Source organism: Pseudorasbora parva, chromosome 12, assembly GCF_024679245.1.
Source record: "Pseudorasbora parva isolate DD20220531a chromosome 12, ASM2467924v1, whole genome shotgun sequence".
Classification (NCBI taxonomy): domain Eukaryota; kingdom Metazoa; phylum Chordata; class Actinopteri; order Cypriniformes; family Gobionidae; genus Pseudorasbora; species Pseudorasbora parva.
This window is the reverse complement of record NC_090183.1, coordinates 21,106,744-21,128,006: the sequence shown is the minus strand read 5'-3', so window position 1 is coordinate 21,128,006 and position 21,263 is coordinate 21,106,744. Positions and strand designations below refer to the sequence as shown.

Genomic DNA, 21,263 nt, shown 5'->3' with positions numbered 1-21,263 from the left:
CTATGTTGTGAGAAATTACCTCTTTACCAAGATCCTAACCCTAACCCTAAGTGTAACTTCACTGAACTACAAACTAAGACGATGGCGTTCCATCGATATAGTGACAGAGGCTTATGGGTAATGCAGTTTAAAACGTGTAAGAAAGAGATTGGAAACATTACTATCTTTAATGAGCAAAGGGATATCTAATCATGTTCATTGTGTAAACCTCTATGAGATATTTGAGAGGCAGGCTGAATTTGGTATTTTACTTGAGCATTTAAAAAAAAAAACCTTTATATCACCTTTATATCAGAGATGATAGATAGATAGATAGATAGATAGATAGATAGATAGATAGATAGATAGATAGATAGATAGATAGATAGATAGATGGATGGATGGATGGATGGATGGATGGATAGATGGATGGATTTGAAAACGGTGACCAACATTATTTAGTTGTCATACAAATTTTCTTTTTGAATATATCATCAGACTTTGATGCTCTTCTAGGGGACTATACTTGGCCCCTGGGGATGGCAGGGCAGTAAAACACACACAGATGTATACTTATCATGGACATGTGTGAAGTGTCACATTTATATTGTCTTTTAAACGACTTTCAATCTTTAATTCAGTCATAGTTAACAACAGAACGAGAATATACCCCCAAAGTTATCAAATGCTCATATAGAACATGCTTCTCAATGTATTTAATTAGAACAAGAATACAGTGTTAACAATAAACGAATACATCTATTTAAACAACCAATACACATTGTGACACTTCATTGTACTATGTGCATGCTCATCTTGCTTGTATTACAGGGTCCATGTTCTTTCTCTGGTGCATCACCCTCGGTGTGTATGAAGTGTCTGTAACAATATAGCCGATACAATCTCTTCAAATGCATCTTTCAACCTTCCCTTCACTGTAATTTGTCATATTTACTGTATTCGACTCAGCATCTATATGCAGTGGTTACATTCTAGCAAATTATTGTCCTAAATGTCATTAATATGACTAAATGTTCATGTCTCAATTAAAACAATCATGGTCATTTTATGTATTATTTATTTTAAATTGTGTATTTAATAAACACCATGCTTAATACAGAATATCAAGCATATTTTATCCAAAACTTTACTTGACAATACAGCTAATGTTACATATAAAGACATGTAATTTAAGAGAAATAAAAATGGGTTATGTTAAAACCATATGATGTTTATTAGTTCACAAATGAAGCATTGTTCAAATTCATGCATTGTGAAATTACATCCAGTTTCCTTTTCATTATCAGAGCTATACTGGTTTTATTCCTCTTGCTTGGCTGTCCATATCTCTAAACAATTTGCAATTGTTATCCATCATTGTACAGAACAAATGTTGAACAAAAGACGTGACCAATTCAAATAAAATCCCTTTATTGTCACAATACCATGAACACAAGTGTACAGTTGATGAAATTATTTTGTGCAAACTCCGCAGCATGACAGTATGGATGACAAGTAAAGAACACATATACAGTATTAACAATGTACACATAAGGGACTCGATACAGGTAGAGAGAGAACAATATACGGTACAATATTATACTATACAGAGAGCACTAAATGAAAACAATAATAAACACAATAATTACAGTATAAATATACCACTGTCACCTTTTTCAACTAAATATTCAAATAAATTTTCAACTAAATTACTGATCTGCCTGCATTGTCACTATATGATAATTAGTTTTCTTCAGAGCGGCTGTATAACCAAATCAAATTCTGTAGCATAATTTTGTGTTAACACTGTGAAGCTGCTTTGAAACAATCAGCATTGTAAAAAGCGATATATAAATAAAGGTGACTTGACCATTGCAATGCAGCATGAATTAGTGCAAATATATTGTTAGGGTGCCGTATAATACTGAGTCAGAGTCCAGTCAGTGTAACTGATGGAGAGCAGTGCATATGAGGTGTGCTGTGTTACTGGTACGAGTTCAGTAGTCCGATTGCCTGTGAAAAGAACTCGTCTCGCAGTCTGCTGGTGCAGGTTCTGCAAGAACGTCTGCCTGATGGTGATGGTGAGAGCAGGCCATGGCTCGGGTGGCTGGAGTCTGATGATCCTCTGTGCTTTCCTCACAAACCACCTGGTGTAGCTGTCCTGGAGGGAGGGAAGCTCACCTCCAACAATGTTCTGTGCAGTTCGTAACACTCTCTGCAGAGCTTTGCAGTTGAGGGTGGTGCAGTTCCTGCCAGGATGCTTTCCACAGTGCATGTGTAACTGATTTTAGGGTTTTGGGGCTCACACTGAACTTCCTCAGCTATCTGAGGAAGAAAAGACACTGATGAGCCTTCTTTAGCACAGCATCAGTGTAGATGGGCCATGTGTGGTCACTGATCACTGGAGATATGAACACAGAGCTCAAATAGTTCCTCAGCTCTACTGATGCAGTGTAGCTTTTTCTCAACCAGGGGATGAAGACCTAACATAAAAAAAACATGTATTTAGGAGGTGGTAAATAAATAAACAATATATTGTATTATTTATACACATTTTATTATTTATATATATATATATATATATATATATATATATATATATATATATATATATATATATATATATATATATATATATATATATATATATATATATATATATAGGAGGTTGTTGGAGGTATGGGCAAAAATTATCCTTTCACAACTGTCTCTAACTGATGATTTAACTGATGACTTGGTGCCTACAGATTCCCCCGGTCAACAAAGACTACACCATATCTGGCCTCAAAGCCACTTCTCTTTAGTCTGGGCCATACAAACTGACCAACTGTGTAAAGACTGACCTGACCATTGTGTGTGTTCAATGCCAGGTAGCAGCTCCTCTACTTCTTGATATACTATTTCTGTACAAGTAGAAAATGAGAACATAATACAAGCAGTCATAACAAATCAGTAATCTATTGAAAACTCTTTAGTACATATGTACAAAATGCATATTTCTTTATCAACTGGCTTTATCCTCCTTCAAACAATCAGAGAAAATAATAAGTCAATAATAATTCTAGAAAAAAAAAGAGTTTTGGTGAATAACTTTGGTGACTGTGAATAACAGGTGTCTCACAATATTAAGTAATTTCCTGCCAAATTACAAAGATAATGGCACAGCTGATTTGCTCATTCTATAAAAAAGATTTATAAGTGAAAAATGATAACTGCTGACTTGAACAGTCCTTTGAGAGATCAACATCAAATGCTGTACTACATATAATTGCATTGCTTGAATACAGACATACCAATGGAAATGTGGACCTTTTCGTCATTCTGTCTTTTCTCTTCGGGCACAAGATGGCCATGTTCATTCTTCATCCCCAACAGGACTGGTTTGGATTGCTGTAAGCAGTTTAAAGGCCTTTTTACACCAAGGAACAAGTCCACACAGCAGCTATATAACATTTAATGACACAGAGGAACAATATCGTTGGAATCATTTAAAAATATTTTTCCAGCTGATGAAAAATAAAAACCTTGACAGCTAATTAGATCACTTAAAATGGCAGACAACATAACCACAGCACGTGCTTATAATAAACAGAAATGTATTGTCCGTTGGTGTTGATGTTAAAATAGTTATCATTATAGTTATTGGTCTTTGTGTGAACAAACTTAAATGATCTGATGTGTCATGTGACATGTTAAACTATTATTTCTAGACTCTTGCTTCTTTAACAGATGTGTTCAATAAAAAAAAAACATTGAGAAAAAAAGGCAGACTATGAGGTGTGTGCAGATATCATGTACTGTTGGAACGGAAGAAACATTTCCCATTTGTAAAGGTTAATATAGAATAAAATGGACTTAATAGAAAATGTCTGATATAAACTGTCTGACTACTTACAAGGGGCACAATCGGCACGAGACTTGAGACAATAGCCAATGACAGCAGCAGGAATAAAGCCATAGAATTTTGTACAAGTTTGCTTGTCCAATATCTTATGAATTTGCTGACTTGGTAAATTGTATGAAGTATGTAGACTGGATAAACCCAGCTCGATCTGCCAGCGATTTGATTTCACCCTGCAGCTCAGACTGGAAACCTGCACATTCATTTCTACTGCTTCTGTGACTCACTTGTGGGGGAACCAATCACAGACTGGCTTATCCACCAGGTGAGCTATTGGTGGATTTAACACGATGACGGATAGAGAAGCGATAGGTTGATGCTTATTGCTCACGCCTCTTGTGGTCTGATTGTTTGATGGACTATCAATTGCAAACAAAGTCATTTGAATTAGGCCCATTGATCATGCCTCTTGTGCAGTAGAAAATACTGAGCAGACTCCCCAGACCAATGTTCAATCTTAAATTGAGATTGATCTGGTGATAGCGAGACAATGAATCATGGCCTTTTTCACACAGAAAGCGTGTTTGCTTTGAAAAACGCGAGTCGCGGGCAGTGGAATGGGAAAATAACCCGCAAAGTCTCGAGATGAGAAGTTGAACTGATTTTAACTTGAGCCCCGACTTTTTATAATGTTATGTCATGCACGAGACATTGCAAAAGACGTAAGGTGTAGTGCGTATTTACATATATAAACAATTTGTGTGAACTACTACTACGTCGACATGACATCCCCATCTTACTGATGGAGCAGTGTGATATGTAAAGTTTAAGAAACCTCCAATGCTGTGCGAAATGTGAATGCAGTGATGTTCAATCAAGGGTTACGACAAAAACAGACATACCACTGGAAATATGTACCGTTGCAGCTTTTTTTCTTTTCTTCAGTCTTTTCCATAAACCGCCAAATTCATCCCACTCCACGAACAAGACAGGTTAAACAAGCCCTTGACATCACTTCCTTTTCAGCTGAAACAAAGAGAAATATATACATGTTGAGGCAGTGTTAAAAATTATCTGTGACCAATATATATAAGAGGAAGGACTTTAAGGAAAGTTAATAACACATAACATAATAAAGATACATTCCTTAAAAACAAATCTGTTAAAGCTAAATGTATTCACCTTTACCTGTGAAGGGCTGAACCTTTAAAGGACTTGTTCATCCTCCATTGCAGCTTCTTCAAGATCAGCATTGGGAGCTTTGAGTTCAAGTTCCCTGTTAATACTAGCAGCTTTCTGACATAACTGGTCAAAATAAGATTTTGAGTTTTAAAAATATGCCAAGATATGTGTAGATGAATTACAAAATACAGTTCAGAAAAAAGCTGAGAGACAGAGAAAGACAGACAGACAGAAAGATAGACAGACAGATAGTAAGTTAGCTTTTGCAAGAGATGGCTTCTTAAAATAACTGTTGGATTTAAGGTTGTTGTTGGAGATGGAGGAGCAGGTGATCTGAAGACACTGCAAGACAGAAAAATATTAAATTACAATAACATAAATATTGAATTAGAAAAAAACAAAACATTAAAGGCATGGCAAGTGTTGGGGTTATTGTGGTAGAACCATGGTATGCAGTGCTTTAACTACTAATAGAACACAGTAAAAGTACAGTTACTGAGGTAAAACCATGGTACGTGTCATGGTTACTGTGCTTTAACTACAAATACAAAAGTAAAACTATGCTTACTGTGGTGAAACCATGGAAAGTATTGTGTTTACCGTGCTTTAACAACAAAATACCACAGCAAAACTATGGTTACTGAGGTAAAACCATGAAATCGTTTTTTATTGAGCTTTAACAACAAATACCACAGTACAAATATGGGTACTACTACTGTGGTAACTTTAATAGATTAGCAAGTGTTGTGGTTATCGTGCTTTAACAACAGATACCACAGTAAAACTATGGTTACTGTGGTAAAAGCATTGTAAGTGTTGTGGTTACCTACTTTAACAACAAATACCACAGTAAAACTATGGTTACTGAGGTAAAAGCATTGTAAGTGTTGTGGTTACCTACTTTAACAACAAATACCACAGTAAAACTATGGTTACTGAGGTAAAAGCATTGTAAGTGTTGTGGTTACCTACTTTAACAACAAATACCACAGTAAAACTATGTTACTGTGGTAAAAACATTGTGACTGTTGTGGTTATCATGGTTTAACAACAGATACCACAGTAAAACTATGGTTACTGTGGTAAAAGCATTGTAAGTGTTGTGGTTACCATGCTTTAACAACAGATACCACAGTAAAACTATGGTTACTGAGGTAAAAGCATTGTAAGTGTTGTGGTTACCTACTTTAACAACAAATACCACAGTAAAACTATGTTACTGTGGTAAAAACATTGTGACTGTTGTGGTTATCATGGTTTAACAACAGATACCACAGTAAAACTATGGTTACTGTGGTAAAAGCATTGTAAGTGTTGTGGTTACCATGCTTTAACAACAGATACCACAGTAAAACTATGGTTACTGAGGTAAAAGCATTGTAAGTGTTGTGGTTACCTACTTTAACAACAAATACCACAGTAAAACTATGGTTACTGAGGTAAAAGCATTGTAAGTGTTGTGGTTACCATGCTTTAACAACAGATACCACAGTAAAACTATGGTTACTGTGGTAAAAGCATTGTAAGTGTTGTGGTTACCATGCTTTAACAACAGATACCACAGTAAAACTATGGTTACTGAGGTAAAAGCATTGTAAGTGTTGTGGTTACCTACTTTAACAACACATACCACAGTAAAACTATGTTACTGTGGTAAAAGCACTGTAAGTGTTGTGGATACCATGCTTTAACAACAGATACCACAGTAAAACTATGGTTCCCTTTCGAGAGAGGTTCCTCGTATTACGTATGGGAAAAACTCCTTTTCTCGAGAATGTGAAGCAAAACTTTTAATAAAGGTATCTATGTAAAGCGCAGTGAGCTGCACGGCCATAGCCCAGCGCGAGGAGCGCTCTGATTGGCCGGGCTGCGGCAACTGCAGGAACCTATGGTGAGGCGGCTGAGAGGAACGAACCAATGGGGGGCGTTCCAGAAGCCCGCCGAAAAAGGTGCTTATATTTGCATACAGGAGGCTATATAAGACCCTAATTCGCCATAGGTGTCAGATTTTATCTCCTTCAGCGATACCTTCGCTGGTCTCCGGAAGAAGCACCGCCGTTGAAAAGGCACCAGCGGAACCTGCAGCTGAGGACGACGGACTCCCTCTCCGCCTTCTCTGCCGTTCCAGCTACGCCATCCGGCGTTATATATCCTTTAAACTGTGTCTATGTTGAGTGTTATATGTGTTTGTGTGTGTGTTGCCGCTGCAACGCCACTTCTAGAGCTTACAGGCTTGTTCTACTCGAGGACTCTCGTTCCGCCGCGTCGTTAAGCGCCGCGGAAAGACGGAGCTCTTCTCACTCTCCCTCTGCTCTCGTCCCGTCGCGCTGAATAGCGCCGCGGAAAGAGAGAATGTTAGAGGACATGAGCACACTCAAGCCGAAGCTCTCTTCACTCTGCCGCCGCCGCGGCTCTTCTTCCGCCGCTGCCACAGAGTTGTTCTCACTCTTCTCTCATTCCGTCGCGCTACAGCCGCGGACAGAGAATACTAGAGTGAATAGGCGAACTCGAGCCGAAGCTCTCGTCACTATACCGTCGCGCTGAGGAGGCGCCGCGGACAGACGGAGTTTTTCCTCAGTCTTCCTCTTCTCTGGTTCAGTCGCGATATCGCCGCGGACAGAGAATACTAGAGTGAATAAACAAACTCGAGCCGAAGCTCTCGCCGTGCTAGAAGCGCCGCGGACAGAGTTTTACCTCACGCTTCCAATTCTCTCGTCCTGTCGCTCTATCGCCGCGGACAGAGAATACTAGAGTGAATAAACAAACTCGAGCCGAAGCTCTCGCCGTGCTAGAAGCGCCGCGGACAGAGTTTTACCTCACGCTTCCAATTCTCTCGTCCTGTCGCTCTATCGCCGCGGACGGAGAATACTAGAGTGAATAAACAAACTCGAGCCGAAGCTCTCGCCGTGCTAGAAGCGCCGCGGACAGAGTTTTACCTCACGCTTCCAATTCTCTCGTCCTGTCGCTCTATCGCCGCGGACAGAGAATACTAGAGTGAATAAACAAACTCGAGCCGAAGCTCTCGCCGTGCTAGAAGCGTCGCGGACAGAGTTTTACCTCACGCTTCCAATTCTCTCGTCCTGTCGCTCTATCGCCGCGGACAGAGAATACTAGAGTGAATAAACAAACTCGAGCCGAAGCTCTCGCCGTGCTAGAAGCGCCGCGGACAGAGTTTTACCTCACGCTTCCAATTCTCTCGTCCTGTCGCTCTATCGCCGCGGACGGAGAATACTAGAGTGAATAAACAAACTCGAGCCGAAGCTCTCGCCGTGCTAGAAGCGCCGCGGACAGAGTTTTACCTCACGCTTCCAATTCTCTCGTCCTGTCGCTCTATCGCCGCGGACAGAGAATACTAGAGTGAATAAACAAACTCGAGCCGAAGCTCTCGCCGTGCTAGAAGCGCCGCGGACAGAGTTTTACCTCACGCTTCCAATTCTCTCGTCCTGTCGCTCTATCGCCGCGGACAGAGAATACTAGAGTGAATAAACAAACTCGAGCCGAAGCTCTCGCCGTGCTAGAAGCGCCGCGGACAGAGTTTTACCTCACGCTTCCAATTCTCTCGTCCTGTCGCTCTATCGCCGCGGACAGAGAATACTAGAGTGAATTAACTAACTCGAGCCGAAGCTCTCGCCGTGCTAGAAGCGCCGCGGACAGAGTTTTACCTCACGCTTCCAATTCTCTCGTCCTGTCGCTCTATCGCCGCGGACAGAGAATACTAGAGTGAATAAACAAACTCGAGCCGAAGCTCTCGCCGTGCTCATTCTACCGCCGCCGTGCTGAAGCGCTGCGGACAGAGAATACTAGAGTAAGTTAGACGAGCGAGCTCGGGCTGTTGGGTATGTCAAGAACAATGTCGCTGCAGCGCGCGCTTACTGCCAAGGAAGTTGTAATGGCTGCCTTGTCATGATAGCGCGCGCCCCTTCCACAGCGCGTTGCTGACTAGAGCGCGGCTTACGTCATAGCACGCGCTCACTGTCAGAGCATAAGGGCGTCGGAAAATGGCTGCCAAGCTAAGCCCTTTTTTCACTCTATCACTTCCAGTCCCCTTTATTCAGGCGGCTGGAAAGGTTTTTACACTGTAGACAAAGTGTCCACTACACAGTGTGCACCCCTACATAAGCACTGTTAATTCAGCCTCACAAAATCACAAATAAATCCCGCCGCGGCCGGATTACACCATATAAAGTCAACTAGCCTTATTGCAGTCAACTAGCCTGTGGTCAAACACGCTTGTCTGCATGCGCGCTTTCAGTCTAGACTAGAGCATAACGGCATTGTGGAATGGCTCACATACCACCCGCACTTCCTTACATTCTCCCAGTTCCCTTAAGTTAAGTGACTGGAGATGAAATATTGCAGTCAACTAGCCTGTGTTAAACACGCTCGTCTGCACACTAATGCTGTGTGCGTTTACCCCTGTGGATTTGCTCACTGGTTTGCACCGTGGGTATTCTACGTAGGTTGTGCGCCACTGCACATTGTTTACACTACACACAAAAGAGCTTTCTATGTAGGAAATGTGCCCACTTTACAGTCTGCACTCCTGCACCCAAGCACTTTTCACAAAGTTCACTCTCGCACACACAATATAAATGTGAGGCGTGCGCCCACTGCAAAGCCTGCACCGCCAAAACTAACACTATCCCCACAGTGTTACAAGCAGTGTTACAGCACAAGCAACCCGGCTAACAGGCCCCTATTACTAAGCGGCCAGCCCCCGAATCTAATTCAACCCCTGGCTTTACGAGCCCAGGCCTGGCAGGCCATTCCTGGTATATAATATTGGGTGTTGAACATATAAAACGAGGTTCTCGCTACAGTTTTGCTCGCAGACCCCGCGATTCAAGCCGTGGTCGAGCCCTCTGTAAGAAGCAGTGTCAGTCACGTGCTTCTCGCTGAGGCATTGAGACTGTTAAAGGAGAGAGCGGCGAAAACAGTACACCCGACGCTAGCGAGTCAGGTTTTTACTGTCGCTAATTCCTCATGCCGAAAATGGGTGGCGGTCTCAGGCCCATTTTCCAGGCATCTGAACAAAGCACTTATGACACGCTCGTTTCAAGGTGCTGACGGTGAAACAAATCCTCGCGCACATTCGCCCCGGGGATTGGGTTTTCTCAATAGATCTGAAAAACGCATACTTCACGTTACGATAACCCCCCACCCCCACTACAGGCCATTCTTGAGATTCGCCTTCGAGGGGCAGGCTTATCAGTACAGTCATTGTCATAGACTCAAGACTTACGGCATAAGAACCACCACGTCTTGATAATGTACATAAAATCGCTAGGGCAGCCGAGATCAGACTCTGTTCACTGCATGGCTAAGCATCTCATTTTATGGGCAGAGCACAATCTGAGCTCCCTAAGGGCGGCTTACGTGCCAGGTATTCTGAATCAGGGTCTGGACATGTTATCCAGAGGACCCATGTCCCCAGGGGGATGGTCCCTTTACCCGCAAACAATTCAGCTCGCACAGCACACGCTGCCCAATATTTTTTCTGCAAACGCAGGGATGCCCTGGCCCATGTTGGCCCAGACTCCCTCTATATGTTCCCTCCGATCGCGATCCAGCTGCAGCCTGTGCTTTTTAATAGCCCCACTTTGGAAGAACCGCACATGGTTCTCCATACTGTTTCAGCTGTCAGACACAGCCCCATGCCTATTCTGCCAATGAAAGGGAAGGTCTGGCATCCCAATCCCGAGCTGTGGGCCCTCCACGTATGGCCCATCAACGGTATCCGGGAACCTCTCTGACAAGTTATGAACACTATTTCGGAAGCTAGAGCCCCTGCTATCTGGCAGCTCTGCTTTGAAGTGGTCAGTGGTTTTCTAACCAATGTGCCACGCGAAACATCGACGCACACTCATGCGAACTGGCGGAACCGCTCGCTTTCTCCAAGAGCTAATGGATGCGGGCCGTCCCCCCTCCATACTCGGGGTGTGTGTCTCCGCCATAGCAGCTAGCCACGCTCCGATCGCGGCACATTCACTAGGGAAAAGTGATCTTATTGTGTGTTTTCTTAAAGGGGCCAGGAGATTCAGCCCGCCTTGCCCCTACCTCGGTCCCTATTTGGGACCTCGCCATGGTTTTGGAGGCCGTGAAGGGTTCCCCCTCCTAACCACTTCAGAACACGAGCTTGAAGCACATATCACTCAAAACCGTTTTTCTGCTGGCTGTGGCCTCGGTTAACCGAGTGGGTGGCTTACCTGCACTCTCCATGAGCCCTTCCTGTCTTGAGTTTGGGTCCAGCAACTTCAAGGTTGTGCTCAAACCGAGGCATGGTTTTATGCTGAAAGTGCTATCAACCCCTTCAGTATGCAGGTCTTTGCACTGCTTAACCCGCGTCTCAGAGAGAATAAGACGCAAACCTATTCTGCCCAGTCAGAGCATTGAGATTGTATTTAGAGCGCTCCGCCCCCTTCAGGCAGTCGGATCAGCTCTTCATTGCTTCGGTGGCCGCACTAAAGTTTGTGCTGTCATGAAACAGTCTCTCATACTGGATAGTGGATGCAGTCCCACTAGCATATAGGTCCAGGACCTAACCTGTCCTACAGGCATTTAAGCCCACTCCTCTAGAGGCATGGCCTCATCTTGGGCTTGGTCGTGTGACATTTCTTTGGAAGATATCTGTGCGGCGGCAGGCTGGGCCTCTCCGTCCACTTTTATCAGATTCTACAAGTTGGAGGTTCCAGCTCTACAAGCAGGGCTTCTCTCCATCTAGGCTCTATCTTGACCCTGGCAAACAGATTGCCTTACATTTTGGCCTGTACACATTAGTCCTTAAGCACTATTCATTCATCATAAGATCCGACTATGTCCGATCAGCTGTTCAAACGAACCGACTCTTCCGGTTCTTCATTCCCCTTATAAGCCGCCTCTGTCGGTGTCTCGGGGGTTTATAACATGTGCTTTGGGTATACTGGGTCAGTCAGCACACACGGCGCTTTACATTGTGTTCCCATACGTAATACGAGGAACCTCTCTCGAAAGGGAACGTACTCGGTTACTTTCGTAACCTCGGTTCCCTGAGAGAGAGGAACGAGTATTACGTTCCGTGCCGTGTTTATGCTTCTCAGGTATCGCTTCAGTCGATCTTAAAACCTGACACCTATGGCGAATTAGGGTCTTATATAGCCTCCTGTATGCAAATATAAGCACCTTTTTCGGCGGGCTTCTGGAACGCCCCCCATTGGTTCGTTCCTCTCAGCCGCCTCACCATAGGTTCCTGCAGTTGCCGCAGCCCGGCCAATCAGAGCGCTCCTCGCGCTGGGCTATGGCCGTGCAGCTCACTGCGCTTTACATAGATACCTTTATTAAAAGTTTTGCTTCACATTCTCGAGAAAAGGAGTTTTTCCCATACGTAATACTCGTTCCTCTCTCTCAGGGAACCGAGGTTACGAAAGTAACCGAGTACGTTACTGTGGTAAAAGCATTGCAAGTGTTCTGGTTACCGTGCTTTACAAATACCACAGTAAAACTATGTTACTGTGGTAAAAACATTGCAAGTGTTCTGGTTACCGTGCTTTACAAATACCACAGTAAAACTATGTTACTGTGGTAAAAACATTGTGAGTGTTGTGGTTACCGTGCTTTACCTACAAATACCACAGTAAAACCATGGCTACTGTGGTAAAAGCATTGCAAGTGTTCTGGTTACCGACATGATCGATATGGTAAAAACATGGTAACATCGTGTGCACTTTTAACATGATCCCTTTCCCATCACTGGAGAATTTCAAATGAATATTACAATGAAAACTTACTATGCTTGCGTCCGTATTAATGATTTGAACGTCACCGTGCTTGAAAAATCGGACAAAATGTCCCATATTTAAACACGACACATGATTTCATTCATAAATACGTGACGATCGACTACTTTACGGGATGTATGGAACCCCTACCTGTACGTGTCTCGAAGTCATCTAAAATCCATATTTTTATAGGAATAAACAAACCACTTCGAATAGCTGCAAGAGTTTAACAAAAGAGCAAGTAAATAGAAAAGCCACAATGAATTGAGGCGAGAGTTTCTTAAAGTGACATATCTCCAGCTGCCGGTAGGGGCACTATTATAGGAAACGCTTGTATTGGTCGTATTTAAAGGTATGGATACACGACTTATATGGTCGTAGGTCCTTGTATGGGCCGTACGGGCTCTTCTCCCGGTAGGGTGCGCGCGCGCGTCACTAGAGGGAGAGAGAGGAAATGCACAGCCGTAAACACTCTCTCAGCTGCAGATCCAGTCGTCCGTGAACACTAATGTCGGTTATAGTCCGCGCCGCGCTCCACTTCATTCCTCCACTTTGACATTAAGCGACTTCAACACTTCAGCACAACATTCCGGGAAGGCAGCGCTGCATTTGAACCGATTTGAATGCAGAAATGCTTCAGTCGCATCGCTAAGTGGATCTCCACACTCCAAGAAGTGTGTTTTTGACGGAGCCGTCCCAGCGATAAAGGTTCGGTCCTGCTTTGGAAGCAGCCGGTAAGTAAAACTGCTTCAAATGTCTGTGCTGTTGCTTATCGTCGCGTATGTAAACATCAGTAAACGACACGATCGCGTGCTTCGTCATTCAAATGCACTAACGGACTTCATTGCTGTTCTATGTAACTTGTTACACTATTCTGACGTGCAAAACCGTTTTGCTTGCTACTAAGGTTTGGTCGCATACAATAGTCCATAAACCGAATCATGTCATGTTGACAGGCCTCTAAATACAGTACATACCACAGAGACGGACGTCCTGCTGTTGCTGTTTCTATTTCAGCCTCCGAATTAGATTCTGGATCATATCTATTAGCTGAGATAGCGATGGGTTTCTATTTTTTTACAGTCTATGGTTTCGCAACGCTTGAGGACGTCACCGCTTTGCGCATATGTCATTCTTTAGCTCCGCCCACACGATACGCCTCCAGGCGCTCGGTTTTTTCCGGAAAGACTCGGTACAGCCCATATTTCTTTTACAAATATAATAAAACGAAAGACTTTTCGGAGATATGAAGGATGCAATACTACTCTATAGGTACTCAAGATTGACATGAGATTGACTGAAACTGAGTGTTTCACCCCCCCTTTAACACTGAAAACATCAGGATCATGTGTAATAAACCATAATTCATCATGATGTACTCACCTTAGTTAATGTTTTAATTAAGGTGTTGTTCATCCATGACGTCATGAATGAAAGACTTTGAATTCCTGTTAGTTCCTGATGATTCATGAGACATTAATGCATGTAGTAATGCATAAGTCATGCATGAATTAATGCATGAATTCATGATAATTCCTGTACCGAGCCTGTTTGATTTAGTTTACCCATACATGTTAATTAATGCATTAATTACCAAACATGTACTAACAGGTACTAATGCTGCTGTATTTATGCACGAATCATTATGACTCATGTCTTAATTCAGGATAGCTCCTTATTTGTTCATGATCAGTTCATATCTTAACTAAACACGAGTTTATGTTGAATTAACTATTAATTCATGTATTAATACATGAATTAACTATTAATTCATGTATTAATACATGATTATTCATGTCCTGTTATTGTAAAATGTTACCATTACTTGTTTATTTTAAGAGAATTAGCTCAATCATGCAGTTTTATAGAGACACCATTGCTAGTTCCCAGGATGCTTTGCATGTGGCTGGAAATGGAGATTAATATTGAAATTAAGTGTTGTTTAATGTGTTTTTGAGTGAAGGGAAACATCTGTTAATGCTTAATGTTCATTTATGTTTGACATTTGAAAGAATTTATGTTATGTTGAAGTTTTGACCTTTACCATTGTGCAGAAGAGTAGAGCTTACCCAGATAGCATTGTGACATTGAGTCAATGTTGAAATTCTATCAGAATCATCATTTTGGTTGAGGTTGAAATTTCAATGCTAAGTAATATTGGATCAATGCTGAAAATTCAATGCTAAAAACATATTGGACGAATGTTGAAAATTCACTGCTAAATAATATTGGATCAATGTTGATAATACCATGCTTTTCAGTGTTGAAAAGACAAACACTGAATCAATGATGAGGCGTCTACGTATATTATGTCTATAGTTGTCCCCATAGATATCCATAATAAAGGCTAGTTGTCTCGTGTGCGCTGTTGGCCAATGGAGGTCGCCGTCCGCAACTGGCGGCCATCTTGTCACAGGCAGCTCGCTCACTCGTAACAGTGTGTTTTAATGCTGCATGTACTTTTAAATAACCATAACTTGCTAAAATTTCAACCGATTTTCAACTTGTATCGTTTGTTATAAACGTCAGAGATGTAGTTATAACACTACATACTTATGAATAATTATAACCATGGACTTCAATATGAAAGTAACATTGAACAGAACAGATAGGTGCAATGAATATACACACACACGGTAATAGCCTTTATAATGGATATGGATATATACACACTTTATAATAAGAAAATAAGAATATCACTATTATAATAAAATAATTTATATAAAAATAAAAATAAAAAAATCATGCAAACTAAGTTTATTTTAACTTCAAAAACTAAATTTACGATTTCCCCCTCTACATTGCACTGTGCCTTCTTCAGAGATCACTTTTCCCACCTAATTGTGCCTACCATCAAATGCCTTACCTCTTTAGAAAGCTGAGACCCTGTAGTTTCATAGGAAACGATATAAACGTTATAGCGGCTAGAATATTGTTTTTTTTTTTTTTATAAGCTGCACGATTAAGTCATTTATCTACACGAAAAGCTGTAATTTCAACTTCCAGATTTCAAAGCATCCAGATTTGAAGCCATGTTAATAATGTTTATAAGAAACCAAACCATTTGTAAATCCGTCAAGATTTCAGCAAGATAAAAGTATTTATGTTCGTACAGATCAATCACCTTACACCAGGTTCCACAGAGCCCGACAGAAAGCTTGCCTGTGACAAGATGGCTGCCAGTGATGACGATGGTGACTCCGCCGTAAGACATCTAGCCTTTATTATGGATATCTATGGTTGTCCCTACCTATCGAATGCGCCACAATCCAATCCAGTAGAGGTGGCGGTAATACACCTTCAGGACAACCACCAATCAGATCAAAGCAAGCGCAGCTGAACAGACTTCAATTGCGAAGAGAGGCCGGGCAAGATGGTGGACCGGGTGCACTTCATGTTTTGAGATCTCTAGGCTTGTCCCAGATTTTTGCAATTATTTTGCTATCCAAGCTACCATTTTTTTCATGTGGAAGGATAAATAAAAGGGAATAAAAAAAACAGAAAAAACCGAATGAAAATAACTTGCACCATGACGACGAAGAAAACTCTTGCTGTATCCCGATGCATTGACACAACCGATGACCATGATTACACCGAAAAGATGATAACAGACCCCAGCGAGAAAACTAAAAGAAAAGACCCTTTCTCGCCGTTGAAGAACACACCAACAGCTAAAAAGAAGGACTTGGGGACCGAAGGGAAAGAAGGTATGAACGCAGTCTTAGAAGCAATAAAGCAGCTATCATCAAAGGTAGATACATTAAGTACCCAGCTGCAGCATAACTCCAACATGTTGACTAGCATAGCCAAGGCAGTGGAGTTCAACGCGGCAGAAATTAAAGACTGCAAAACTCAGTTGCAATCTTCTGTTTGTGAAGTGTCGGCTTTGAAGAAGGACTACGCGGAGCTAATGGAACGCGTCTTAGACCTCGAGTATTACAAACACCGATGGAATCTCAGGATTAGAAGTCTCTAACTTTGTTAAAAGACTCTACTTTAATACTTTAATTTATTAAATTATTTTGTTTTGCTATACTTTTTATGCCAGCTTACCCTAGCATCCCCTCGCAGCACCCAGGGGTCCCTGTCCCCACTTTGAAAACCACTGCTATAAAGCATATGACTTCACTTTCTTGAGGGAAAGGGCTTTCTTATGACTTTTGAAGCAGTGAAAATATTCTTAATATTGCATACACTTAAACTGAAATATTATTATTATACATAATGTGAGGCTATACGGGATTTTCTGACATCTGTTTCATATTCTTCTCAGGTATGAAGAATACCTAGAGGTATTTGGGCTGGGGGGCCCAAAACAAGCCCAATATTATTATATTATTTATTATCATCAGAATAATTTATGATCAATAATTTATCAATAAATGAGCCTGCAACATATTCAATTGAAATCTCTTGGAGTTTAAAAAGCAAATACAGATGGGATTTTACAAAATTCTTCAAGTTGGAGATGGAAAAAGAGAAAAAGTGACGTGAAGGTCAATTATGGTAACTCCAGTCGGAGTTATTGCACACATAAAAGGAGCAGTGGTGAACATGCACACTAAAAACTGTAAAAAGGATAAGCCCTGCATCTCAATGTGCAATTTGCTCTAAATAGTATTGAACATGACTAGTCACATAGCTACTATTTAGGATTAATATGCACTTTTTTACAGTCTATGATTGGGAGTTGGTGCACAGGAAAACACTAAGGGAGCGCTGCAATATAGAGACATATTTATAATAAAATACATTCGAACAATACCTACTGTTATTTTTAGTAGCCTATACTTTATATATATATATATATATATATATATATATATATATATATATATATATATATATATATATATATATATATATATATATATATATATAATAGCATGTCATAATAAATAGCCTACATTATAAAAAATATTTTTATAATGTAAAGAAATGAAGTTGCTTGTCATATATTCCTGACAAGCAACCACATTTTTTCAAATAAGCCCAAAAAACGCGACCCGAATGTGGTTGCACGAAACGCGAAAATGTGGTTGCAACTTGAGATTTTTTACCGCGACTTGCCAAAAAAAGAAGCCCAAAGTCATGTGTTATACGCAGACTTGGTAGCTATGCCTTGCGTCCCAATTCGCATACTATCCATCCTAAAAGTATTTAGGATGGATAGTATGCGAATTTGAATTCTATTCAAAAATAGAATTAGTATGTCTCAAATCGTAGTATGTTGAAAAGAGTATTCCAAAGATTCCCGGATGGTTTACTTTTTCCTGTCCGAATACGAAGTATGGATCGATGGGCACTCTAACGGCTGATATTGCCCACAACCCATTGCGAGTTGGACGAGGATTCGATTAGAACCACAAATGCGTTAAAAAACTACAAACATGACGGATGTGTAAGTTCGACAGTTAAGTAGAGAAGTTTAGATAAAGGGGTTTGAGTGACCAACTATCAATATTGAACCTGACAAAAATATATTTATTCAGTGTTGTCCAGATGATATTTCAACTGCAGCAGCATTGTGACTTTTTTAATGACACGCTTGGCCATTAACTTTTAAATGCATCATTATATTTAAACTGCAAAAACATGAGGAGAGTCTCTCACCCACAAAGACCCACACATGGCAGATCAACGAGCGGCTACATTTCTCTCCAATACGGTAGGGGATTAAACTGAATGTGGAGGATTTGAACTGTGACGAATCTGACGATGACTGACAGGGCAGATAAACGGTGACGGGATGCACGTAACTAAGCGACAGAGTCCGTTAAAGATGGCGAAGTAGTATGTCCCGAAGCTTGCATACTTTTCTGCTACACACTCAAAAGTATATACCTTTTCTTCACAAAAAGAGTACATACTTTTAGGACGTAGTATAAGTAGGCGAATTGGGACACAGCAATGGATACTGTCGAATCAAACCAATGTGGGACTACAGTGATTGGATGTCGTGCAGACAGCGCGTGTGCTCTCTGCGTGCATACAGGTGCACATTTTTTTCACAGATGCAGATACACTGAGAGTGGCGCGGCCGTATAAAAAAAAAAGTGCCCCAGGTGTACATGGGAAGTAGCAAGTCTTCTCGAGTCATAAGGCTCAAGTCCAAGTGAAGTCACAAGTCATTGATGTTAAAGTCCAAGTCGAGTTGCAAGTCTTTGTACATTTTGTCGAGTCCAAAGTCATCAAATTCATGACTTGAGTCTGGCTCGAGTCCAAGTCACATGACTCGAGTCCACACCTCTGTTAACTTCAGTTTCAGTTTTAAATTTTTAAAATATAACATCACCTTTGGATTGTGATAAACAGAAACTACAAAATCTTATACACAAACTTGATGATATCTCCGTAAAGCTGAAGGGGCCTTTATTAGGTCCAGGGCAAAATGGATTGAGGAAGGGGAAAGAAGTACTACCTATTTCTGTCGACTAGAAAAAGAAGGCAAGAGAGACTTTCAATTAAAGCCTTGATGATCCAGGGTCAGGAAATTACAGATCAAGCTTTAATAACCAAGGAAGTTGTCTCCTCCTACAAAAACTTGTATTTCTCAACCTTTTCCTTGAATGATGCAAAATTCTTTTTTTAATCATATTAAAGATCTCATTCCCCATATAGATAATGATTTTGCAGTTTTGTGTGATGCTGATATTACTTCTGAAGAGTTAGATAAAGCAGTAGTTAGTTTGTCTTCAGACAAATCGCCAGGGTGTGACGGCCTTACTGCCAATTTTTATAAACACTTTTGGTTTTTACTGAAAAAACTATTTTTACTTATGTTAAAAGAAGCAACTGAGAATATGACTTTCCCTCACACTATGAAACAAGGTGAAATAACTTTAATTCCCAAACCTAATAAGGACCCCAACATTTTAGATAACTTTAGACCAATTACATGATTAAATATGGATATAAAATTGTAACCCTTATATATGCTAATAGATTAAAAACATTTTTACACAAAATATTAAGTGACTCCCAATCCGGTTTTATAAAAAGGAAATCCATACACAACAACATCCGTCTAGTGCAGGATCTTTTAGATTACAGACACCTATTAAAGGACGACGGCTTTATTCTATTCATTGACTTCTACAAGGCATTTGATTTAATTGAACACCCCTTTATTTTTGATTGTATAAAGTTGTTTGGTTTTGGAAATAAATTTAGGAATATTATAAAATCCCTTTATGATAATTCCACGTTCAGTTTCCTTATCAGGAGGTTCATCGCCTAGATTTCCCATCAATCGTGGCATAAAACAGGGTTGACCTATTTCCCCCTTTCTTTTTATTATAATCACAGAAATGCTTTCTATCTTTATTAAGAATTCAAACACAGCTCCATTAGATGTTTTTGACCAGCAGGTAATCATCAGTCAGTTCGCAGATGATACGACCATCTTTATGAAGCAGCTAGCAGAGGTCCCCAAAATATTACAAAAAATTCACATCTTCTCTAAAGCCTCTGGTTTGAAAATAAATTTGAACAAATGTGAACTCATGCCAATTCATCAGTGTCACTTAACTGATGCTTATAATATCCTTATAAAATCTCAAGTTAAATATTTAGGAATGTTTATCTCAAAGGATTCCTTTGAGAATGAAGATACGAATGTGTGGAAAGTTATGATAAATTTACTTGATAAATGTCAAGTTAAACTTAACTCTTGGTTCCCATTCAGTCGGTCACTCTCGACGCCACGTCGGAGTACCGACGAATAGGAATCTCGCTAGCGAGAGCCAGTCTACTTCGAGTGTAACTAAACGAGCCAATGCACATTGGCATGCAATGATTGCACCAGCTGCTCATGCCACGCAGCGCGGGTATAAATGAGGCACAGGTGCTTGCAACAAATTAGCCTTTTGCTTCGGAGCCGAGTGGTGAATGGATTGTCCTGAAATCACTCTCTACAAGCGTGTGTTAAAATAACGAGTCAATCTCTTTGGTGGATCTCTCTTCGTTTGGTGTTGGAGTGACAGCATTGCAGCGGGGTCGAATTCTCTCTTCTCTTTCTTTTTTGTTTTATTGAGCAAAAACAAAAGGCTGTTCTCACAGCTGGTTCGGTGCACTGTTTAGAGCGCTAAAAAGCCGGTTTTATGGCTTGTAAGAGATCGCCTTCTATGAGAAACAGAGTGCGCTCCACAGGCTGCACACATTCCCTGTCTGTGTGGCCGTGACTATCCCCTGTGTGCTTCGGCACCCCAGAGAGCATTTTTCCCTAAAAGAGCTACACAGATAGAGCTTGCGTATTTATAAAGATGACAATCTACCTGTGTGTTTCTGGCTGCGGTTGTTCCCTGTCATCACTGACGGCCACGAGCACTGTTTCACATGTCTGGGCAGCATGCTGAGACTGCGTTCGTGGGTGGTTCATGTTTTCAAATGAGAACATGACCACGTCGGCACGCCGGTAGTGACTCTTCTTTCTCTGGGAAGCTTGAGTCCCCTTTGTTGTTGGCCAGCCGCGGCTCAGGTTGAAAAACACAGCCGCGGGTCTGCGA

At 41.1% G+C, this 21,263-nt stretch overlaps 1 long non-coding RNA gene across 1 annotated transcript; it reads right to left on the bottom strand.

Moving 5' to 3' along the window:
• Nucleotides 1-1,965: 1,965 nt before the first annotated feature.
• LOC137094175 (uncharacterized) lies at nucleotides 1,966-3,466 on the bottom strand. Its single transcript, XR_010908615.1, has 3 exons — nucleotides 3,273-3,466; nucleotides 2,823-2,882; nucleotides 1,966-2,462 (listed from the first exon to the last, which is right to left on the bottom strand). It is a non-coding gene; the product is annotated as an uncharacterized lncRNA (long non-coding RNA).
• Between the last annotated feature and the right edge of the window lie 17,797 nt (nucleotides 3,467-21,263).